Source organism: Pristis pectinata, chromosome 6 (assembly GCF_009764475.1).
Source record: "Pristis pectinata isolate sPriPec2 chromosome 6, sPriPec2.1.pri, whole genome shotgun sequence".
In the NCBI taxonomy this organism is placed as follows: domain Eukaryota; kingdom Metazoa; phylum Chordata; class Chondrichthyes; order Rhinopristiformes; family Pristidae; genus Pristis; species Pristis pectinata.
In genome coordinates, this window is record NC_067410.1 from 34125023 (window position 1) to 34136975 (window position 11953).

Here is an 11953-nt window from a genome sequence, read left to right on the forward strand (position 1 = left end):
TGCATATAAACTGTATTCAATAGAATGCTGTTTGTGAGTACGAAGAGTTTCTGTCCACAAGCTTGTGGAAAGTACTGGGAGTGTTGAACAAAATGTTCAAATGACCATCCTGTGCATCTGCTTGTCATACTGTGCAAATGTCCGGATTCAGTTGGAAACAATCAAGCAACTATTTTTTTCCTCGTGGGAACTATGCATCACTAAGTTATCTTAATATGACCAACTTTTTTTAAACATGTAACTTCTTAATTGTGCAGGTCAATAACCACGTTTCAGATTTTTGTCTTTATTTTTATATAGCTATATGCCCCCATTCTTCACAGATTTATACAGAATGGCATTCTTTAACTTCTCCAGTCTTGCAATGAAGCAAAGGAATTAATTTTACAATTTGCATTTTACTTTCACCTCAGAAATGGAGAATGATTGAGGAGGCAAGTATATAAGTGTTAACAAGCTTCAATTGTACATGTCTTGCCTTCAATCAACTCTCTTATCCATGTAAATGATGAAGTTAAGTTTTCTCATGTGTGATTATTCATTGTCCTAGACAATCAATATAAAAACAAAGCATAATTGTCTTTAATTATCTTGTTATATACTGAAAATGACCTTATTATGGTGTAATATGGTCTCTATAATGTTGTGCAGAAACTGGCCACCATTTTCAAAAGCAGCCCTGAAATAAATTTAAACAGAATCTTGAATTTCTTGACATTTTTGTTGTACTAAAAGGCTGGTAAACAATTCTTTTGAACTGAAGACTCCAAAGAACATGCCTCATCACCAAAAGAAGAGCAGGCTTTAATCCTGCTGTTCTGATTATTGTAGTTACCTGTCCACACTCTTTAAAAGCTGAACACGTCCTGGCACATTGAAAAGTTTGTGATGATTCCCTAAGCTACTCTACATCCAGATATTGTACTGCCAGGACTGGCCCACAGCCATAAACCTCCCAGATGCCTATTTAAATATTGGAAAGCCAAGAGGAATGACTGTATTTCCACGCAATGGAAAACCAGAGCCAACAAAGATACTAGCCCTCGATGGCTTTAGAAGAGCAACATTCCAGATGATATCAACCAGAAGGGCCAGTTAGATAACTTGTCCATCAAGTCTGCCCCATTTAGTCACATTTCAGTTTATTAACTCCCATAAACCCCAATCATTAGCAGCCATGTAATTTATGAAGGAGGATACAGAATGAAATTGGTTTATCTGTTCTCACTAGACGCTTTTATCACTTGCCTATTTGGGAACGTACTTGGCATTTAAGTTACATATTAGTTTTGTGCTAGTGACTGTTGTTACATTTACTTCTTTCTTCCTGCCCTCTGCCCACATCTTCTACATTAAGAGGATGGCATAGACTGTCACAGCAAGTTCTTCCATGAACTGTTTGAACTAAACTTTTCTGGGGTGGTGTATTTTGGTACAAGTAGGACATAGTGTACTAAACAACCATAGAGTCATACAGCATGGAAAGAGGCCCTTTAGCCCAACTTGTCCATGCTGACAGTGTTGCCCAGCCAGCTAGTCCCATCTCCCCGTGTTTGGCCCATAGCCCTCCAAACGATGTACTTATCTAGGTGGCTTTTAAATGTTGCTAATGTGCCTGCCTCAACCACTCTTTCTGGCAGCTCATTCCAAATACGCACCACCCTTTGCATGAAGAAGCTGCCCCTGATGTCCCTTTTACATCTCTTGCCTCTGATCTTAAATCTACGACCTCTTGCTTTTAGCACCCACTCTTTGGGAAAAAGACTATGTGCTTTCACCCTGTCTATTCCCCTCATGATCTTATACCTCTAGCAGATCACCCCTCAATCTCCTCTGTTCCAGGGAATAAAGTCCTAGTCTGTGCAATGTGTCCTTGTAACTCAGGCCCCCAAGTCCAGGCAATATCCTGGTAAATTTTCACTGCACTCGTTCTAGTTTAAGAATACATTTCGTATAATAGGGCGACCAAAACTGTACACAATACTCCAAGTGCGGCCTCACTAATGTCTTGATTAACTGCATCATAACTTCCCAACTCATATACTCAATGCCCTGATTGAAGGCCTGTGTGCCAAACACCTTCTTCATCACCCTATCTACCCTTGATGCCACTTGCAGCAAACTATGCACTTGCACTCCTAGGTCTTCTTGTTCCATGACACTTCCCAGGGCCTTACCATTCACTGTACAAGTCCTAACCTGGTTTGATCTCCCAAAATGCAATACCTCACATTTATCTGGATTGAAAGCAATTTGCCAATCCTCAGCCCACATACCTAGCTGATCAAGATCCCCTTGTAATTTTTCATAACCTTCTATTTATAACACCACCTACTTCAGTATCATCCACAAACTTACTCACCATGTCTTGTACATTCATATCCAAATCATTTATATAAATTACAAATCGTGAAGGTCCCAGCACCGACCTCTGTGGCACACCACTAAACGCAGGCCTCCAGTCTGAGAAACAATTCTCGACCATCACCCTCTGCTTCCTACCACTCAGCCAATTATGAATCCAATCCACCATCTCCCCCTAGATCCCATGCAACCTAACCTTCCAGACTAGCCTGCCATGAGGAACCTTGTTAAAGGCCTTGTTAAATTCCATATAGACAACATCCACTGCCCTTTCCTCATCTACCCTCTTGGTTATCTCCTCAGAGAACTCCACGAAATTTGTCAGACACAACTTCTCACACACAAAGCCCTGCTGACTGTCCTAAATCAGACCCCGTCTCTCCAAATGTTGGTAGATTCTGTCCCTCAGAATCCCCTCCAGCAATTTACCCACCACTGATGTCAGACTCACTGGCCTGTACTTTCTACCCTTTTTAAACAATGGTACCACATCAACCACTCTCCAGTCCTCCGGAACCTCACCTGTGGCCAGAGATGAAGCAAATATTTCTGCAAGGGCCTCCGCAATTTCCCCTCTAGCTTCCCACAAGGTCTGAGAATGCACCAGGTCAGGCCCTGCAAGGACTGATCAAGGAAGCTTCCTTGGACACATTTCACAAATTCCACTCCGTCCAAGCCTTTTACACTATGGTTGGCCCAGTCAATATTAGGGAAGTTAAAATCTCTAATTTTGGCTTAATTTCAGGAATGAACATTTCTAATGCTCAGTTATCTAAACCAGTTTGTGCATTCCTGGAATCTTGCTTTACAAACTCCATCCATCCATCCCCCCAATCTTTCTCCCCCCACCTTTCAAATGTAAAGATTTAAATGGTTCCTAAAACCATGTAATAACCTGACAAGTGGTAGACATATACCTTGACAACTGCATGTTTCTTTGGTAGAACAAAAGCAGAAATTCTGGAAGAACTCAGCTAGTCAAACAGCATCCATGGAAAGAGAAACCACAGTGGAAAGTCAATAGTTTGGGTCAGCAACCCTTCTTCAAAATACTCAGTTCTGTGGAAGGATCACTGACCTGCAGCATTGACTGGTTTCTCTTTCCACAGATGCTGCATGAATGGCCGAGTTCTTCCAGCATTTCCATTTTTGTTTCAGATTCCAGCTTCTGCAGCTTTATTTGTTTTCAGTTTCTTTGATGGATGTTGCTCCATCGATTGGGAGACTACTGGGCACTCAGCCACTGTAATGATGGCACTGGTCATGGATCTTCCTGTTATGGATTTCCACGTAGCAAAGGTACAAGGACGCTGCCATTTTCCAGCCCCAGAGATACATTCCGCAGCTTATGATTATGCCAGCTCCGAGCAAATTATGGACCATGTAACAACACACTGCCCTCTATCCAAATTTGACATTGACATTACAGAGACACATTCCTTCACAGGAGCACTGAACTGGATAACTAATCTTACACCGGACTTTTGGTTGTTGCTCTACCTAAGAACAGGAAAGAACAATCACCCAAAGCTAACATCAAACATTAATGGGCAAAAGCAAATTCTTCAAAATTCTTCTGAAGACTATAGTTAACCTCAACAGGACATCAACAAAAGTTTCTAAGCAATGGCGTGATCTTTAATTTCCAATACAAGTTACATTAGAAGTGAACACACTGTTAAACAAGCAAATGCCACAATAAAGGCATGTCTGAAGCTGAAGAAGATGACTTATAGATGTGGATTTCTCCTTCCCCATTCCTTTAATTGAAATATAAGTGATTTGTGACTGCCCCAGCATCACCAACCCTAATGTAAGAAATCAAACAAAACTGCATTCTTTTCAGAGGCGTAGTTACCAAAAATCCAGACCATTCAAAAAGGAATGAGAAAGTAAACAGCTAAGTTACATCTTCTCCCATCCGCCCTTTTTAATGGGTGACAAATTTCTCTCTCCCTAAAGTCTTTACAGAGGAACATCTTTTGTTCATTTGTTCATGCATTTCATCTGAAATCAAATGAAGAAATGGAGCTAAACGTGGCATAATTATCAACAGGTTGAGTATGTTGCCCCATGTAAAATCTAACCCATGTCCTGCGTTGGTATTTTCTTCCTTATTTTTACATAGATGCCTGATTAAACTTTTTCAGGAATACCTTGAACTATAATGAACAAATTGAGATCATCTGGTATGTTACCTAGAAATTGATTTGGGTAGATTAAATGCATTAAACGTAAAAGGTTATTGCTCTGGTGTGACTCACACCATTCCTGCTTTGCTAATGAATTATGATGGAAGGTAGCAAAATGAGAGCTGGAATTTTTTTGTGGGAGTAACAGTGAGGCTAGGACCACTCATCGTTACCTATGGGCAACTTTGGGTGAGTGCAGCTGTGTTGTTAATGTACTTCCTTGGTGTCCCACTCCTCCATAAACTGCACATGGAGAGTTCTTGTCACCTGGCTCACCATTCAGAGGATGGCGAGTTCAATGTGATGCAGATTAATATTAGTGCCCTTTTTAAAAGCATGATGTCTTCATTTCTGCCATATAATCTCTCTGACACAAAAACAAATGTGGAATCTAGTTCCCCGCGTTTTTAATTGATGTTGGATTTACCACTTTCTTTCCTCCCCGCCACCCCTCTCTCTTAATACAGTATCTATTTCTCACTATTTTTCTTTGTGTGCCTGATTTGACATTCAGTACAATATTCTAACTTTTCCTGGTAAATTCCCTGAATTCATCATCAATTGGATTGATTAACTGGATGCATTTCCCACCCTCCTCCCCATATTTACCAACCACCCCCCTCCTCCCCCCAAATCAATACAGCCTGATACTCTATAGAACATATTTGTGCCATTTGGATCTTTCAACCAGGACATTAATTCTTTTTTTTTTCCTCTACACATATACTTTTGACCTGCTGAGTATTCCCAGCATCTTGTTTCTGTTTTATTTTGGCCTTGAAATACTTACATGACATTAAAAGCCAAAAGTCATTAATTCTCTAAAATGTCAAATCAAGTCTGATATAACTGGAAACTTTTTGATAGATCAAGAACTATTTAAGATAAAAGCTCTATTTGGATCAATGATTCCAAGTTTATTTGCTATTTTTGAGTGTGCACTTGGGGAAGGAATGAAGCTACAATATCTAAAGGCTGATGAGACAGGAAGCACAGCAGCCAAGGCTTATCACCACAATTGAGGTGTTCTAACCTGCAATAGTTGTTTGAACTTCCCTGCAATCTGCTTACTGACTCCTTATATTTATGTGAATATTATACAACCGTTGATTATCTCACCTGTACAATGTTGCTCTTACCCCTATCCACCAGCTTTTTCAGCACCCTCTTTGATCTTAGTCCATGTCTTAGGATTTCAGAAGTGCTTGATCATAATTACATAACAGTTTCAAAGAGGTTCAACTGAAAGTGGTCTAGAACATCAATGAAAAATCAAGATCAACTTTGTGCAATCTGCGGTATTACTCCTAAAACCTATATAATGATTCTCACTTTCGATTAAATAATGGTGTCACCTGAATGCACTGAACCTTCTAGGCACAAGGTAATCTTACAACTCCTAGGCTACAGATATTTTAGATTTTGTTCATGTATTCCACCAGTTATCACTTGATGTCTAATTGTTTCTGTTTGATCACCCTCATTTGTTCTCATTTCCTAAATGTGGGTGTGTCTAAAACTAAACAATACTTAGCACCTGGAAAATTATTAATCTGAAATGATCTTTTATTTTGGCAGTTCAACGTTAACCAAGACAGTAGGTAATACAAAAAGACTTACTGTTGGTTAAATCCAGTAGTTATTCATTGTTAAGTACGGTAGTTATTCATTGCTCTTCTCTACATTTTTGTAATAATAATGGAAGTAATGGGCTCATTGCTGTACAGAGCAGTGAAATGGTGGGGGAGGGAATACCAACAGGAAGGGTGATATAAAATATGTTGACATCCATAACAGATTTGGTTGTGAGGGGTATCCTACCTTGAAGTAAACACTTCCTCATCTAACAAACATAGATCTCAAAATGAGCTCGCCCAGATCTTAAACATAATCCCAAAGGCAAAAATGCCAGTTATCAGAACAATTTCCCTTCCCACCCCAAGGTAAGAGGGCTTTTCCCCTCGAGGGTTTAAGGGCTAGTCACAGACCTTTTTTGCAAGACTTATGGGAAGGAAAGCAGACTGTGTCGGTAAGATCAGAAGCAAGGCTGTTAGAAGCAGCAAAAGACTGTACACACACACCATGTTAGGAGGAGGAAATGGTTGGGTTCGGTTGTGACAGCTGAACTCAGCATTCTTATCAGGGTGAAGGAAAAATCTCACATTCAGAGCAACAAGGAAATGGAAGGACTGAGTAAGAACTGCTGGATAACAGCTAGAAAATATTATAAAGAAAGCATTTTCAGCATTATTCATAACATTGTTGGCTAGGAAAATGTACACAAGTCTGCAGAACAATATTCGAAGCAAGTACACAAACAATTTTCCTAATTTCTAGGGTAGGGACATGTTCGGCACAGCTTTGTGGGCCGAAGGGCCTGAATTGCGCTGTAATTGTTCTATGTTCTATAATATAATTGGTCAATGAAGTAATTGCCAAATTTGGAACTCTTATGAGAAGATCATGAGCTAGGAGAAAAAAAATATGCTTTTGCAAAAGATTCATTCCAGCAAACGATTATCCAAACCTTCAAAGTTATATCATTCCATTCTAAAAGATTCCTTTGACGGCCCACAACAACTAGTTTCTGTTATATTGTACTTTAATTTCAGGAAACTATTATGAGAGTCTACATTTTTGAGCACCAAAGAGTATGTCAGTTTGTTATTCAATTTAATCAAGTTTGATGGGCTATCCCAATGAAAAACAGAACTTTACCACAGCCCATCAATGTTCCTCCAAAACAGCTGGTCAGAATATAAAAACACCAATATAAAAACACCAGTTTGAGAACATTTTTTTCTTTGAAGACAGTATTGCACACTACATTCATTAAGTTGGATGTACAGTGAAAATACTGCTTTGCTTCTAATAATTCAGACTCAAAACTATGATAATTGCCAATCCCACAAGCTAAGGCCCAGATCATAAGGTGTGCAGTTCACTTGTGGAAAGTCAATTATAACCTTTGAAAGAGAAGCAGGACTGGCCCTTGGGAGCTAATCGGTGACAGAATTAGGTGTAACATTCCCTGACCACTAATTTTAGCCCTGATTCCTTGTTCATTTTCTGGGTCAAAGCTATTTTCATGGATCAAGCAGATGTCTTTATAAGTACATCCAACAATACTCCCACAGCACAGGAGTAAGAGCTGAGATTTTTGTGCTCAAGGTTCTGGAAAAGGACTTGAATCCGAAGTATTCTGACTCAGAGACCTGCAACATTTTTCGATACAAAAGTGCCAGTGCCCCAAGGAGGTGTGTGTATCCCACATAGCTCGTGTTGATAATGTGTAAAATGTTATTGTTACATTTTCATGGATCAGCCCCAAATGAACTGGTAGCAAACTGTTGATGCCTGGTTTATTTTCTGAATTCTTGTCTCCAGTTTGATCTTCATTACACAAATCACATATGGATCAGCGGGTATGGGGAGATAGTGGGAAAACATGGTATTGATTAAAAAGATCAGTTATGATCGTAATGAATGATGGAGCAGGCTCAAAGGGTAAAATAGCCTGATTCTAAAATAAAACACTGAAGAAATTAAGCCTTTTCTTGTTTAAAAAGTCTAGACTATAACAAATTGTGTGCATCCTACAATGCTTGGTGTATCCGGTGTACCTTCACGACATGAGAAAGAAGTGGCATATGGTCCAAACATTGCATCACAGAAAAAGGGGGAAATATTGGAAGTAGGAGCAGAAAATACTGGAAATACTCAGTAAGTGAAGCACTGACCTGAAATGTTAACCCTGCTCCTCTCCCCACAGATGTTGCCTAATCTGCTCAATGTCTCCAGCATTTTCTGTTTATATTTCAGATTTTCAGCATCTGTTCTTCTTTTAGGAGGAAATATTGGAGTAATAATCTCCATAAGCCATTCTGTTTAACTCTACTACAAATACAATCTTGCTTGGGAAGGATTCTCACTTATTTATCCTCTCTGACAGTGAATAATTCAGGAAATTGCAATAAAATATTGTTCGAAAAGAGTTCCGTCTTCAAACTTCTATATCCAAGACAGTATTTGCAACACTAACTTTATTACAACGATAAACTTTCTGAATTAATTTTCTCTTTAAAATATCCCCTTCATGAATAAATTGTAAATATAATATGGAACACAGCTAATGTTTACAATCCATTGTAAGTTTTTAAAATTTCATCACAAATAATTTAGAGACTACATTTTTGCCGATCTCTGATGTTTGCAAATTATTATTAAATCAGCTTTTCTTTAAAGTAACCTTGTTCTCGCTGACTGACTGTGTAGACTTGAGACACTGAAGCTGAATATTTATGAGTAGCAGCAATAATGCTTTAAATAATCGCTCTGCAGAATAAAATGTGTTGAAGTAGCAATTTTTCAGTGTTTGTTTGCAACAAATATGAATACTGCTGACCTTTGAATTAAACCAAAAATTCTACATTTCTTTCTGCATTTTTATGTTGTTATTTATCAATAATCTTCTGAAGTACTGCCGTGGTTTGTTTCTTTTTCTGTAATTATTCTTCAAACAATTACATGAACAACGAAGAACTTTAAAATGTGGAGCTGTATTGCAATCTTGGCACAATTTTACAAGCTCAGTAAGTTTCTGTAACTCTTAGCAAGTGTACTCCAAATGGCTGGAGTAACAATCTACACACAAGAAAATGATCATGATTATGGATCAATTGCACCTTTCTTTATGCCTGAAATAATTGGCTTATATATTTAAAGAATGAGAACCCATTGATACCTTTATTAGTCACACGTACATCAAAACACACAGTGAAATGCATCTTTTGCGTAGAGTATTCTGGGGGCAGCCCGCAAGTGTCACCACGCTTCCGGCGCCAACATAGCATGCCCACAACTTCCTAACCTGTACGTCTTTGGAATGTGGGAGGAAACTGGAGCACCCGGAGGAAATCCACGCAGACACAGGGAGAACGTACAAACTCCTTATAGACAGCAGCGGGAATTGAACCCGGGTCGCTGGCGCTATAATAGCGTTACGCTAACTGCTACACTACCGTGCCTGCCCGCTACACTACCATGCTTGCTTTAATCCTTCTAAGGGAGTGGATGTGTGCAACTTGGAACCAGCAGCTGAATCCTCTTGACCAGTGGTTCACTCTCCATGCTGACAACCATAGAAGTCTACTGGCTTCAATAAATGGGGCATGTCATGTGATTGCCTCCAAACCACATCACCAAGAATGCCCTGCAAAGAACACCCTTGTGTAGAGAAAGACCAAAACTTTGCTTCACTGACAAAGACTTACAGAAGCTGTTGGCTGGAATCAACTGAGAGTTATACAGCACAAATAGGCCCTTCGGTCCAACTCATCTATGCTGACCAAGTTACCTACCTGAGCTAGTCCCATTTACCTGCATTAGTCCATATCCCTCTAAACATGCCCACAAGAACCTGGGAGGTGGGATCCAGGAAACAAACATCACTGAACTGAACAGAAAATCGTCACCAGAGATTGCAGACTGCAGACATGCCAGGAAGTAAACCACATTCCTTTCTCCTTCTAATGAATAGTCTTCTATTCACTGTAAGAAGGCCTCTTCTCTTAGACTTTTTCTCACATCAAGATCTTCTATCCCCAACTGACTTTTTCCTGTGCTTCGTCATCTGTCATGTTGTTCAATAACCATTTAATGCAGAGGCACCTCACAGATTGGAAAGAGAAAAAAATAGAAATGCTTGTTGTTTTCTTGCTTTAAATATTTGCTAGAATTTCAAAGCAGAGGAACCCTCCACAGAGAGGGGATTAAGAAATGGAGTTTTGTTATTTTTAAAACATCTTGGTAAACCTATGAATAGAAGTCCTCCATACATATCTGCATAGGATTGATGAGTTATAAAGGAGTGGTATAAAGAGTTAGAACATTGCTTTTTAACCTTTGGGATATGAGCCCAAGTTACACCGACAGAATTAACTTTCCTATCTAGCACCTACCAAACGAAGTTCCTTCAAGCAAGCGTATTCCAATTCCTTGTTGTTGACAAAACATCCGTCAGTGTAATACTTCCTTGGAGTGCTAGTAGGGTAAACTTAAATGAGTTAAGTAGGCTGTTAACCTCCTTGATTTTTCTTTTTATTCTTAAGCAATTGCCATCTTATTCAAAGAGATTGTTGATAATCTCCCCATAGAATTGTGAAAAATTATCTTGTAGGTCACAGATATAATGATAAACTTTTTATTTCATTGCAAGACCATTTTGCTTAATGTCCCTATTTTTTTTGAAAGCCCCACAGTGTACACTCAAATTGGAAGCCAGTGAAACCTTTGACTCAAAACCAATGACCCTATTTTCAAGATTGCAATATTATGTGCAGTGGAGGTCTCGCTGCTCATCTGGCCTGATTAAGAAGCACTATTTATTTATAATAGGCTAATAACTTTGTTAAAGTAGCATACAAAAGAATATGATACGAGCATATGCATTAAAACTAGAGCACTCCAGAATTCAACCCCAGAGAGGGGAGAAAGAAGCTTTTTAGTGGAAACTGTACCTTAAACACAGCGTTTACTTGTTAATGTTTAATTAACAGAACAGCTGTCCTGCTGAGAATTATAATCCCATGCAATAATCTGGATAAATGCACTGTGTCATTAAAAGTTGCTGTTGGTGATATTAGCTGACAAATGCTTAAAGTGTTCATGTAACATTCCTTTGTCTGCATTTTACTGGAGACATTAACCAATTAAAAATAAATGGCATAACGACCTATGTTAAAATAGTGGAGAAACAAATGTCATACGAATGCATTAAGCATCCGTGCATTAATATTGTCAACAGTAATTTCCAGGCTAGTATCTTCTTTCAGATACTGGTGAAGAGGATTCTTTTCTGTTCAGACAAGATGGTTATTATTCTGTGGATTCAGCTCCTTTACGACCCTCAGAGGGCAATGAATCTTTAAAGATCTATTTGAAGAGTTGTCAACTTTTAATTAAAAGCCACATTATTGTAATTAGTTGTCTAGATCTCAAAAGTAATTAAAAATAATAGCTGATCTCAATTGTGCCAGATTGTATTTACTTTTTCTTTACTTTGTCCCTATTTATTCACGACTGCAATATCATTTTCTCTGTACTAATTTTTATCATTGAAATAAAAGTTATTCTTACATTCTAAACAATATACATTCCTCAGCTTTACAATGGAGGAAGGCCATCATCTCCCATTCCCAATTTATTTTCCTAATGGAGAGAATAAAATCTATAATACAAATCAGTTTTGGTTAACCATTACCTCATGAACTGTCACTCCATATTAATCCACTTACCCAAAGTCATACAGTTGTACAGCACAAACGCAGGCCCTTCGGTCCATCATGTCTATGCTGACCTTTTTGCTTATCTATACTGATCTTACTTGCCTGCATTAG